Below are 14,557 nucleotides of genomic sequence, written 5' to 3' on the forward strand. Positions count from 1 at the left end.
TGGGTATCCTAAGAAGAGATGAGAAAATGATCAAGAAATGCTTTGAACACTTTGCAGAATTAAAAATTCTACTGTGCTTCCCAATAAAGTAGGGAAAAGTTAATAAAGAAGTTTAGATAGTTTAATTATGCACTACAAATGATTTCCTTCAAGATGACAGACAAGAAATTAATTAATTTCATTGATTCTAGAATAACCTGATTGATATTTTAAGAACTTTAGAAATCCATTTGTTTCAATGACCATGAGAAAACAGGTTGCTACAAGAATGGAATTACTCATAAGATATTACTAATTGAATAAGTTTCATAATAGACTATCACACAAAAAATAAAAGCAAACTTGTTAATGAAGTACTTTTATGTAGAAAGAAGAATATTATGCTTTGTACAACATACTACTTCCATGAAAGAATTACCAAAATTCTGTATCTATATTGCTGTTTGTAGATAGGCAAAAGAAAGCATTTTTCTTTAGATACGCATGTTTTTAAAAAAATTAAAGTATAATTGAAAAAGTGAAGTATATTGTGTTAGTTTCAGGAGTACAGCATAGTAATTCAGCTATTTTTTCCCATATATTCCTTTAAAGGTTATTAAAAACAAGATATTGAATAAAATTCCCTGCTTCCTCTCTCCTCTGGTAACCTTAAGTTTGTTTTCTACGTCTATGAATCTGTTTCTGTTTTTTATATAGATTCATTTGTATTGTTTTTTAGATTCCACATAGAAATGATATCTTGTCTTTCTCTGTCTGACTTACTTCACTAAGTATAATATTCTCTAGGACCATCCATGTTACCGTAAACGGCAATATTTCGCTCTTTCTTATTGCTGAGTAATATTCCATTGTATGTATATACACCACATCTTCTTAAGCCAGTTGTCTGTTGATTGGGTTATTTATTGTACATGTTTTGGCTATTGTAAATTGTACTGCTATGAACACTGGGGTACATGTATCTTTTTGAATTAAAGTTTTCATTTTTTCCAGATATATACCCAGGAGTGGAATTGCTGGATCATATGGTAGTTCTATTTTTAGTTTTTTAAGGACCCTCCATATTGTTTTCCACAGTGTCTGCACCAATTTACATTCCCACCAACAGTGTAGGAGGGTTCCCTTTTCTCCACACCCTCTCCAGCATATACTATTTGTAGACTTTTTGATGATGGTCATTTTGACTGGTGTGAGGTGATACCTCATTGTAGTTCTGATTTGTATTTCTCTAATAATTAGTGATGTTGAGCATCTTTTCACGAGCCTGTTGGCCACCTGTAGGTCTTCTTTGGAGAAATGTCTACTTACGTCTTCTGCCCATTTTTTAATTGGGTTGTTTTTTTGCTATTGAGCTGTATGAGCTGTTTGTATATTTTGGAAATTAAGTACTGGTTGGTCACATCATTTGCAAATATTTTCTCCCATTATATAGGTTGTCTTTTTATTTTGTTGATGGTTTCCTTTGCTGTGCAAAAGCTTTTAAGTTTGATTAGTTTCCATTTGTTTTTCTTTTTATTTCTTTTGCTTTGAGAGACTGATCTAAGAAAATGTTGCTATGATTTATGTCAAAGAATGTTTTGCCTATGTTCTTTTCTGGTTTTATGGTGTCATGTCTTATATTTAAGTCTTTAAGCCATTTTGAGTTTATTTTTGTGTATGGTTTGAGGAGTGTTGTAATTGATTTGTATGCAGCTGTTCAGCTTTCTCAACACCACTTGTTGAAGAGACTGTCTTTTCTCTACTGTATACATATATATATTTTTCATGTTGCTTCTGAAATCCCCAGTTGTTTAATTTTTATATAGAATCTAGGTCTCTTAGATCCATAAAATAAATCTATAGGCAAGAAGGCTATAGGGAATTACCATAAATTAGCTGGGCTAATGGAATAAATAAAAGGAAAGTTTTCATCTAATTATCTGGACAACATAGACAGTGTTAAGCTAACTGTCTAATCTTATGGCTCTAACACTTGTTAATTAGCATAACTGCTTGAATTATCTCCCTTAATAAATTTAATTTTTAGTGAAATTGACCCTAAAACACTCCTTTTGGAGGATAAAATAGAGTTGGTGTGGAAGTCTAAATAAATTTTATACTTTTCTTTTTTTATTCAGTTATCCTATTTTACGAGCAAGTGGAATTTCTAAGTCTTTCTGTGAATTTAGTCTCTTCTGATGTCATGATCAAATACCATCAAAACGCAGTGTCCCAGCTAGAGAAGTGAGGATTGTGTTCAGGCACTGAATATTGGTAGAGCTTTAAGTGAAGAATTCACTGTGCATTTATAGCATTTACCAGGTCTCAATGAACTGTCTTTAGTATTACCCTGATCTCAGTGAATATGCTGAGAATTTTAGATTCCTAGAAACAATCATAATAATAGCCAAAGTTTATTGAACATCTACAGTATGCCAGGTACAGTAGTAACAACTTTATATGCATTGGCTCAACAGTCTGTTTTATCCATTTTCGAGATGAGAAAAATGAGGGCTTTGCACAGGGCCCCATGTCTAGTAAGTAGCAGTTAGGAATCAAACGTAGGTAGTCTGGTTTCAGGGTCCACACTCTTAAACATCGTGCTGTACTGACAGGCACTGATAATAAAACTGGAACCAAGCACTTTTTGAAATGAATATATGGCATTTTCACAAAAACATGAAGCTGTATTTATAATTCTTCAGGATGCTGGCAGTTCAACCTGTGTAGCATTTAAAAGCCCTTTAAAATAACAACTTTATAATTTGGTCTTATCCCACAAATTGAACACTATTATCACTGTCCCCCAAAACACACCTTTCCTGTATTTTTGGGATTCTTTGACCTTCAAAGTAGGATATGCTTTCTTGGCTCCCTTGCATGTGAATAATTGCTGCAGGTGATAGGACAACCTGGGTGGCTTTTAAGCTACATATGAATAAATTTTGAATGGGACGCTCTCTCAAAGGGATTTTTCTTATAGAATCCAAGGCAATTGGATTGTAGCCCAAGGCAATCCCTGCAGGGGTTGGTTCCAATTTCCCATGCTTGCTGATCCTGCACATACATCTCACAGAAAACTGTGCGATGCTAAATTTTAGCTCCTTCGGCTTCTGTGACTTAAAGTAGTTTTCCATGCTGGTACTTCTTCCTGGGGTAGTGTGTATGTTCAGTAAAGAGTCCTGTTGGAAGAATTTGTGTTGGGCCGTTACTTTCCTTGCTTCAGATGGGATGGAGGCCTCCCACAGCACACGCACTCCCTGAAGCCAATGGACTGGTGGGAGCTTCAGGAAGCAAAAAAAAAGCCCACCCAGTTTCTGGGGTGGGGTGGGACCTGGATTCATTTATTAATCAGGAGTTCTTGAGACAGGATGGACCGTAACCCATTGTTGTCCCCAGGAAAGAGTCTTTAAGAACTGCTCACTTTGGACCGTTCTTTAGAGATACTCAACACAGGTCTTAATTGATATGAAACCTCTCTGTGATTCCTCCTCTGTCCGGTTGTCACTCTGAGAGGACAGAACCCGAACATTCTCAAATTTATTAGCACAAACCCACAGCACGCTGTAGAATGAGAGAGAGAGAGAGAGGTGAAGAAGAAGAGGAAAAGGAGGAGGAAGGCAGAGGGGGCATGGGAGGAGGAGGAGGAGGAGAAAGGGGAAGAGGAAGAAGAAAAGGGGGGGAGGGGAGAGAGAGAGAGGCGTTAAATCAGGAGCACACCCATCACATGCAGACAGGATGCAGTGGAGGCAGCAGGCTTGTGGCTGTCAGTGATTGGTCAGGTTCTTGTAGTCCAGGAATATTCTGGTTTTCTTTCTTCCTCTCTTCACCTGCGTCTGATAAGTTTAGAAGCTGAGGAGGGAGGCAAAGGCTATTGTACTAGCTTTTGGTCCCTCCAGCTTCCATTGTATATTCTTGCCTCCTCTGTAGTAGATTAACTGACCATAGGTGGTTGGGCTCATTTCTGGACTCTCTATTCTATTCCATTAATCTGTGTGTCTGTTTTTGTGCCAATACCAGGTTGTTTTGATTATTTTAGCTTTGTAGTATGGTCTGAAGTCTGGGGGGGTTATACCTCCAGATTTATTGTCCTTTCTCAGGATTGCTTTGGCAATTCTGGGTCTTTTGAGCTTCCATATAAATTTTAGGATTATTTGTCCTAGTTCTGTGAAAAATGTCATGGGTGTTTTGATAGGGATCACATTAAATCTGCAGATTGCTTTGGACAGTATGGCTGTCTTAACATTATTAATTCTTCCAATCCAAGAGCACGGGATATCTATCCATTTGTTTGAATCATCTTCAGTTTCTTTATCAGTGTTCTATAGTTTTCAGCATATGGGTTTTTCACCACCTTGGTTAAGTTTATTCCTAAATATTTTATTTTTTTGAGGTAATTTTATTTTATTTTATTTATTTTTTTGCCGTACGCGGGCCTCTCCCTGCTGTGGCCTCTCCCGCTGCGGAGCACAGTCTCTGGAGGCGCAGGCTCAACGGCCATGGCTCACGGGCCCAGCCGCTCCGCGGCATGTGGGATCCTCCTGGACCGGGGCACGAACCCGCATCCCCTGCACCGGCAGGCGGACTCCCAACCACTGCGCCACCAGGGAAGCCCTTGATGTAATTTTAAATGGGATTTTTTTTTAACTTTCTCTTTCTGATATTTCATTATTAGTATAAAGAAATGCAACAGATTTCTATATATTAATCCTGTATCCTGCTAACTTGCTGAATTCATTCATTTGTTCTAATAGTTTTTCTGTGGAGACACTAGGGTTCTCTACATAGAGTATAATGTCCTCTCAAATAGTGACAGTTTTACCTCTTCCCTTCCAATGTGGATAGCTTTTATTTCTTTTTCCTGTCTGATTGCTATGGCTTGGACTTCTAATACTATGTTGAATAGAAGTGGTGAGAGTGGGCATCCATGTTTTGTTCCTGAATTTAGTGGGAAGGCTTTTAACTTTTCACCACTGAGTATTATGTTGGCTCTGGGTTTGTGATAAATGGCTTTTATTATGTTGAAATACATTCCCTCCCACTTTGGTGAGAGTTTTTATCATGAATGGATTTTCAATTTTGTCAGATGCTTTTTCTGCCTCTATTGAGATGATCATATATGTGGTTTCTGTCTTTCCTTTTATTAATGTGGTGGACCACATTGATTGATTTGTGTATGTTGAATCATCCCTGTGACCCTGGAATGACTCAAACTTGATAATGGTGTATGATCCTTTTTCTGTATTGTTGGATTTGGTTTGCTAATATTTTGTTGACGATTTTTGCATATATATTCATTAAAGATATTGGTCTGTAATTTTCTTTTTTGTAATGTCTTTGGTTTAGGTATCAGGGTGATGGTGACCTCATAGAATGAATTTCAGAGTGTTCCTTTCTCTTCAATTTTTGGAATAGTTTGAGGAGGATAGGTGTAAGTTCTTTGTATACTTGATAGAATTCCCCAGTGAAGCCGTCTGGTCCTGGACTTGTTTGCTGGGAGTTTTTTCTTTTTCTTTTAATTACAGAATCTATTCCACTTCCAGTGATTGGTCTGTTCAAATTATCTGTTTCTTCTTGACTCATTTTGGCAGGCTGTATGTTTCTGGAAACGTGTCCATTTTTTGGAAGGTTGTTCAACTTGTTGGCATATAACTGTTCATAGTATTCTTCTATGATTTTTAATATTTCTGTGCCCCAGTCTGTCTCTGCATAGCTAGACTGAATCTTTTCCCAGATTTCATGCCAAGCTGTGGTGTGGAGTGAGTGGGGCTGGGGTGTTTGCCCCTTTCAGTTGGAAAGGGCAGCAAGGTGGCAGCCACCAGTGCAAGGCTCTCTCTGCCCTGATAGTTGGCAAGCCAGCACATGTGCACTCCTTATGAGTAGAGTCTAGGCTTCTCCAGCCCTTTTGTCCATCTCAGCAGACTTCCCAGCAGGCAAGGGGGTTTGTCTCCTCCATGCAGGACCTCAGGACTGGAATGCCGAGATTGTGGCTCAACTAGCTTGCTCCTCAGGGCAAGGGTCGGCCTGTGTGGACCTTCTCTTCCTTACAGATCCCTCCCAGGGGTGCAGGTCCCAACCCAATGCCTTTTTTTTCCCCATCCTACCCGGTTCCACGGAGATCTTTCTTGCAGCTTTGGTTTTCTAGGAGTTCTTCTGCTAGTTTCCAGTTAGTTTCCTGTGGGAATTGTTCCACAGGTAGATGTAATTTTGATGTGTTTGTGGGGACAGGTGAGCTCCAAGTTCTACTCTGCTATCTTGATTCCTGCATATATATGCAGTTTTAAAGCAAATCACAGTTAACTTCATAGTTTAACTTCTATTCAACTATCTTCTTCATGCAATTATTACTTTTTTCTTTATAAGTTTTATCATATACATAAATGTTAAAATATATTTGGTTATGCCTATTTTAAGTTTTTATGTAAATGGAATAATACTATATGTATCCTTCTGTGACTTTTTAAAAAATACATTAATTTGAGACTCATCCATGATTAAGGATGAGTAGCTGTAGTTCACTTTCACGGCTGTAAAGTATTCCACTGTATGATTATAGCATAAATATTTTTCATTCTTTTGTTGATCACGCTTGTTCCCATTTATTTTTTTGCCATGATAAACACTGCATTCTTATGTATGTCACCTGATGTACAAGTGCAAACATTTATCAGGGGTTATGTACCCAGAGGCAGAACTGTAAAGTCATATGATATATGTATCTTCAACTGTACCAGGTAGTGCCTATTCTTTTTCTTACTGAGGTGGTATTACCAGTTTATACTCCCACCAGCTGTAAGTTGCTTCACATGCTTAGCAACAAACATTGCTAATGTGGTATACACTTCTTAACATAAATTATTTCATCTCTCCTAGGTTTGCTTCTTTGTAATAGGGTATGCCTTTTAACATTTTAAACCTGTCTCATTGCAATGAGGCTTGGAGATAATACTTATGAGGCTATATTTATCAGAGTGTTATAACCTCAAATTTATTTTATTACCCATAGTCTAGTCTATGTACTGGAAGATTGGTATCTTGGGCTATAAGTATTGTTTTTTGTGAACCTTCCCAATTATATTCTTGAATATTTTTTTCTAATTCACATTTGGAAAATTTCATACTCCTATTCATAGTATCTTATTTTACAGATGTATATAGGCTTTTCTCTTTTGTCCTATAGTCAATTAAAAACATCAGGTAAGCAAGTGTCTGTTATGAGTCCTAAAGCTGAAGTTAACTTCTCACCATGCACCAGTCATTCTGATATTAAAAGACAAGGTCCAGAAATCCAGACTTGATTCCTCTACAAAGTGGTTCTCTCAAAATGTGGTGCAAAGACCCCTGGAGTCCAAAAATCCCATTGGTAAAAGGGTTGGTAATTAGCAGTGGCACTAAACTATGGTTATTCAGACTTGGGTATCAGCCAACATTCTCTTGAAAATGACAAACTGAATGTCACTTTTGGGACGATAATTGATAGTATTTGTTGCTACTGATAAAATTTGAGCTTATAAATGAAATTTGAGTTTTGGAAGCCTTGTATCCACCACCATGAGCCTGACACATTAAAACCTAAAAACTTTACTTATGGGATCAGCAGTGATATTAACAAATGTGATTTTAAAATAGTATGTGATGAAACGTGTTAAAATTGGGAAGATATGCATACCTCAGTAAACCAATATTTTCCAAATGGCCAATGCATGATGTTACAAAACCATGCATACATGAAAGATCATTTAAAGTACAAGACAGACCAATGGATTTTGAAGTAATAGAGTAGGGGAGAATCACTTCTAGATCTAGTAAGGACCAAAAAAAGTCTACATAAAAGAAATAAGAACACTGTCAAAAATTGTTAAATTTTTTTTGCAAGAATCAAGGAGTATCTAAGAAAAACGACTGAATCTCAGTAAAACAGTGTTTATTGTTTTTTAATCTGCCTTATTCCCATAACCCCTCCCCAGCTCTGAAGTAGTCCTGAAGACCAATAGCTTTGCTACTAAGGGAGCTTTGAAAATGAACAGCTTAGCAGCAAAGGGAGGGGTGGATCTCCCTAATGTTCCATCCTCAGAGAATTATCACTATTTGACTTGTCTGGCAGTTCCCTGAAAAGCTACAGTCTCAATATTTGTCTTTATTTGGCCAGACTGAGAGCTTGCTCAGTGTGAACAGCTCTATCAAACTGGAAGTTTATTAAAAACAATCATTAGCAATTGTTTTTATTGATGCTGCCTGAGACAGTGATATCAATTTGGGCTAATAAGTGGTTGATCAAATCTTAAAAGGAAAAATGTGAATGAGATGTTCAAAGGGGACTTTGAAAAGCTCCGACATATTCCTGGAATGTGAATGAGATGTTCAAAGGGGACTTTGAAAACCTCTGATATATTCCTGGGAATCTAGAAGTCCACACATGTGTGTAACCTGTTTTCAGACAAAAGAACTGAGAAGGCCCTAATCTCTCAATCCTTTATTTAAGAAAAACTGTGTCCACTCACAGCTGACAATTAAAACTTACTGAATAAGGATTTCATGGTTATATACAATAAAGAATAAAGACTTCATAGTAATAATCCAGGAAACTCACTGGACAAACAGCAGCAATAACAACAAACTTAAGGGGGGGATTTTCAGGGTGAACACATTATTTATAATGTCCAGTTTTCAACAACAAAAAATTATGAGACACACAAACAGGAAAGTATGTTTCATACAAAGGGAAAAAAAAGCTGTCAATAGAAATTTCCCCCAAGGAAGCACAGATGTTTGACTTACTAGGTAGAGACTTTAAATCAGCTATTATAAATATGTTCAAAGAAAGTAAAGGAAATCATGTAAAGAATTTAAGGAAATTATGAGAACAATATCTCACCAAAATAGAGTATCAATAAAGAGATATAAGTCATACACACAAAAAATCCCACACTAATTCTAGTGTACAATAACTGAAATAAAAAAATTCACTAGAGAGGCTCAATAGATTTAAATTAGCAAAAGAAGGAATCAATAAAATTGAAGATATGTCAATTCAGATTATCCAGTGTGAGAAACAGAAAGTAAAATGAGAAACATAAAAAAAATGAACAGTGCCTCAGAGACCTGTGGGGCACCATCAAGAATATCAACAATAATAGGAGTCCCAGAGGAAAGGAGGGGAGGAGAGGCAGAAAGAATATGTGATGTGAAAATGTCTGAAACTGCCCAAATTTAATTAAATACATGAAACTGCACATCTAAAAGCTCAATGAACACCAAGTAGGATAAACTTGAAGAGATCCACACCAAGGTACATCATAGTCAAACTGCTGAAAGCCAAAGAGAGAATTTTAAATGCAACAAGACATAAGCAACTTGTTATGTACAAGGGATCCTGAATAAGATTAAAGCTGATTTCTCATCAGAAACCCAGGAGTCCAGAAGACAGTAAGATGAATATTTAAAGTGTTGAAAGGAAAAGACAGTCAACCAAGAAATCTAAAAGGTAGCAAAATTATCCTTGAAGAATGAAGGGAAAATTAACACATTGTGAGAAAAAAACTGAGAAAATTTATTATTAACACACCTAACTAACAGGAAATACTAAGGGAGTTCTTCTGGCTGAACTGAAAGTAGACAGGAACTCAAATCCACAGAAATAAATAAAAAGTATCAGTAAAGGTAACTATAGGTAAATTTACTAGATGCTATAAATGTATGTTTGTTTGTAGCTCTTTTCTCCTATCTAATTTAAAACATTACTGCATAAAGTAATAATGAAAAAACCATGTTGTTGTGCTCACAATGCATGAAGATGTAACATGTATGAAAATACAAGCACAAAGGAGGGGGGAGTAAACTGAGGCATATTGGAGCAAAGCCTGTTTATGCTACTGAAACTAAGTTGGTATTAATATGGAGTATATTGTTTTCTAAGTTACAATGGAAACTGTAATTCTGAGAGGAAACACTAAAAAAATAACTTCAAATATAGAGTACAAAAAACAAGGGAATTAAAATCAAATTCTAGAAAATATATAATACAAAAGAGAGCAGTAATGGTGGAACAGAGGAAGAAAAAAGACATAAGACATATAAGGAACAAAATAGCAAAATGGCAGAGATAAATCTACCTAATTAGTAATTATATTAAATGTAAATGGATTAAATAGTGCTACCAAAAGGCAGAGATTAGCAGAATAGACAGAAGAACATGATCCAAGTGTATGCTGTCTATAAAAGACACTTTAAACTCAAAAACAACAAATAGGTTGAAAGTAAGAGCATGGAAAAGATATACCATGGAAATAGTAACCAAATGAGAGCTGGAGTAGCCATACTAATAATAGACACAAACAGACTTTAAGATAAAAATGTTAGTAGAGATAAAAAAGGACAGTTTCATCAATCTGTCAAGAACACATAACAATTATAAACATAAATACACCTAATAACACAGGCCTGAAATACATAAGGAATTGATGGGTGAAACAGGTAATTCAACAATAATGGTTGTTGAATAGTATTATAATTATTAAAAATACAGCAGTGTCATTAATGGATAGACCAATGAAGCACAAGATCAACAAGGAAAAAGAAGACTTGAACAGCACTAGAAATCAACTAGATCTAGTAGACATGTATAGAACACTGTACCCAACTTTAGTAGAATACATCTTCTCAAGCACACATGAAACATTCTCTAAGGGGAACCATATACGAGACCATAAAACAAGTCCTAATAAATGTAAAAGTACTGAAATTGTACAAAGTATGTTTTCTGATGACAATGGAATTAAATTAGAAACCAACAACAGAAAGAAATTTGAGAAATTCACAAATGTGTGGAAATTAAACAACAGGCTTCTAAATAACCAATGGGTAATGTGACAGAGTTGGAAATGTTCACTGATATAGTTTCAAATTCCACATTACAACTAACCTTTAAGTAACTGCCACTGTTGAGTTTTGGTATACTATCAGTTATCTGAACAGGATATGAAATATTCTCTTTTTCTACTATACAGTTGTGTAAGGCTAAATTTTTTTTTTAATATTTCAACCAAAAGAATAATAAACAATGCAAAAGGAGATATGAGAATCTTTTTTTTTTTTTTTTAATGACAGGTACTAAGGAGATTTGAAAAAAATACAAAGGAATGTTACTCTTCACTCATTTTGTATTTTGGAAAATAGTTATTTTTCCATAAAAATAACTTTATTTTAGGTCAACATGTAATGGGTCTATTGTTTTAAAATGATTTAATAAAAACATTTAAAGTTGTTTCAGTTTTTATTTCAAATAGAGTAATACTGATAAACAAAACTCGCTTAAGAAAAACTATTTGGAGTCTTCAGAACAAGAAGTTTGAGAATTGGTACTCTGTATCATGTACATAATTAGTAATTCAATCCCTACTCTGCCTTTCCCAATGGAAATGATATGACTGGTACATGTGCCTGTGTGTTTTGGTTTCTTAACCCTTATGTCATAGCATTAAACATGTTTCAGGATTTTTCTTCCCCCTTAAATAGTGCCATTTACCTCCATATGAATGTTTAGTACAAAATGTAGTAAATAGGATTATACCTTCAGCAAGCGCAAAAACTTGGATAACTTTTACTTTGTGTCTCTTCTAATACAGTAGAGATGCTAGGAGTATTGCTGTATCTTTTAATACCTTTTACATACCTAGGTTATATTAGTGGTGGTCCAAAGAATTTCAATTTTTATAAATTTATTATTTGGGAAGTGATTGTATCATTAAGGAATTTTCAATTTAAAAGGATTAGGGATTTCTGAAACAATTAATTCCTCTAGTTTAAGTATTTATACCCATACCTTGAATTCCTTTATGAAAACCTGAAAAGCTAATATGCCGGGAATGCAAACTATGGGAATATCAATCAGCAATAACGACAACACATCTGTGAAAATTTCACATAACTTCTTTCTTACTTCTCTGAAATACTTTTCTTAATTCTTATAGACTGAACGTTTATGCCTCCCCAAAATTAATACGATGAAGCTCCAATCACTAATGTGATGATATGTGGAAGGTAGTTAGGGTTAGAGTCATGAGGGCAGGGTCCTCATGATGGCACTAGTGTCCTGATAAGAAGAGACACCAGAGAACTTGCTCTCTCTGTCTCCCCCTGCGCACAAAGCTAGGACAGGCCATGTGAGCACACAGTGAGAAGAAGCAAGCCAGGAAGAGGGCCTTCAACAGAACCTGACCATACTAGCACCCTGATCTCGTGATCTTGGACTTCCAGCTTCCAGAACTGTGAGAAAATAAATTCCGATTGTATTTTGTAAAGGCAGCTTGAGGTGATTAAAACAAAAATTTAAAGGCCTGTGAGTTATTCCAAATATTTCATGTCATGAGAATATTTTAGGTATTAGCTCTCCAAATTTTGAAACTAAGAATGTAGTTTTTAGAGTCAGAGAATCTGGGTTCAAATTATTCCTCTTCCATTTATTTTCTGTATAACCTTGGGCAAATTATTTAACTTTCAGTTCCCTCTACTTAAATTAGGGATAATCATAGTACCTATCTCATCGGATTGAAGTAAAGATTGAGTAAATATGTGTAAAATAATTAGATCAGTGCCTGGCACACAGTAAGTGCTCAATATGTATGCACTATTATCTTTTTACTTTGGCCAAATAAATTAATGTCTTTTTTGGTAGTGATATCTCATTTTCAATTATGTTGAACTACGAGTGAATAAAATTATTTTGATCAAAACAGAAACATTTATCAAGTTAACATTCATTTTCTTTAGTGTACTGTAGGATTCTAAAACTACAGGAATAATTTATTTGCAAGAATGTACGTTTGGATGAAATTCCACTTCTGAGTATACATAATTGCTGTGTAAGAAGACAAGGTTGTTAGCTTACAGTAATCCCTTTTCTAAAAGTCCAGTGCTGTGGTTTTCAGACTTTAGCATATATCAGAATCTCCTGGAGGGATTATTAAATTATAGATTCACTGGCTGCATACCAAGGTGTTCCCATTTGGTAGATCTTGGTGAGGCCTAGGAGTGTGCATTTCTTACAAGTTCCCAGGAGATGCACTGATGCTGGTGGTTTGTTGCGGAGCACAGGCTCAGGACGCACAGGCTCAGCGGCCATGGCTCACGGGCCCAGCCTATCCGCGGCATGTGGGATCTTCCCGGACCGGGGCACGAACCCACGTCCCCTGCATCAGCAGGTGGACTCTCAACCACTGCGCCACCAGGGAAGCCCTCTGGTTGCTTTTTGAAGGATGGCTCAGATGACTCCAGTCAGGCCAAAAATGATGATAGCTCAACTAAAGTAACAGGATAGAGAGGAGGAACAGTTAAAGGGAGAGAATAATAATCTAGTAGATTTGAGGGGTGAGGGAAAGGAAAAGGTAACTGAGATAGGGAACATGAGAAGAGGAGTGGGTTTTTGTGGGGACACACTAGATTTCAGTTTTAGAGGTCCCTGTAAGACACTCAGATATAAAGGTCTGAAGCTTAGGAGAGACAGCTGGTAAATAGATTTGGGAGTAATCAGTATTACAAATAGAAAAAAAAAAAAAGTCAGGGGAGAGACTGAAATACTTCAAGAGTACACATAGAGTGAGAAGAGAACTTAGGATGGAACCCTGAGACACAGCAACATTTAAAGGATGGCCAGAGGAAAAGTCCATAAAGGAACCTGGGAGAATGGCCAGAGAAGTAAAAGGGGATCAAGGAAAGGAGAGTGTAAAGGAAGCCAAGGAAAGGGAGTGTTCCTAAAATTGGTCAGCAGAATCAAGGGTAGTTTTCAGTGGCGTGACGCCAAAGGCTTGATTACAACAGTGGGTTAAGGATATGGAAGTAAACTGGAGAGATCCTACTGTACACAACTCAAGAAGTTTGGCTGGAAGAGCAAACAGGGATTAGGCAGTGGCCAGAGGGGATGTGGGGTTTTGGAAGGTACTTGTATATGCATTTATATATAGGAGAGATTTGTGCATTCTTAAATGTTGAAGAGAAGGCACTGACAGGGAAGTGGAGTTGAATACACAGGCCAGATAGAATAAGCAATGGAATGAGGTCCCTGAGAGGTATGTAGGACCCACAGCATAATTGGTGCATTAATTTTTAGTCAAGGGAAAAAGGAAAAGAGATGGGTGTGGATGAACGGATTACATTTTAGTGCTACAGAAGGCAACTGACAAACTGTTAAGCACAAGGTCCTGTGCTAGGTTCTATAATACACTGGCAAGCAAAACTGATACTATCTCTGCCCTCATGGAGGTATTTAAAAGGAATGTGCACAGACTCTTTTTGTATATAGAGTATTAAAGGACTACTTCTAAACTCTTCTGCTGTTCAAACGGAAAAGTACTCATCTGCTTGCTTGTAAACTCATAATTTATAAAGTGGGAAAAGGCACCAGGCTTTGGTAAAAAGAATCACCAAGTGACAGGGAAAGAAGCTATAATCTCCACTAACACAGAGGAAGGCCAAAATATGCCTTATGCTGAGGATAAAAAATTCAAAAAATTATCTGAGTATTTAAAGAAAAAAATAGGAAATAGGAATATATTCTTCTGATTCACAGATGTTTATGGTAGCT

The 14,557-nt window shown here is 36.4% G+C and overlaps 1 protein-coding gene across 1 annotated transcript in view; it reads right to left on the reverse strand.

The window, feature by feature from the left end:
- Nucleotides 1-14,557, reverse strand: part of ITFG1 (integrin alpha FG-GAP repeat containing 1) — a 232,075-nt gene that overhangs the window by 33,291 nt on the left and 184,227 nt on the right. The gene's annotated exons all lie outside the window — the stretch shown is intronic.

Source organism: Delphinus delphis, chromosome 20 (assembly GCF_949987515.2).
Source record: "Delphinus delphis chromosome 20, mDelDel1.2, whole genome shotgun sequence".
In the NCBI taxonomy this organism is placed as follows: Eukaryota; Metazoa; Chordata; class Mammalia; order Artiodactyla; family Delphinidae; genus Delphinus; species Delphinus delphis.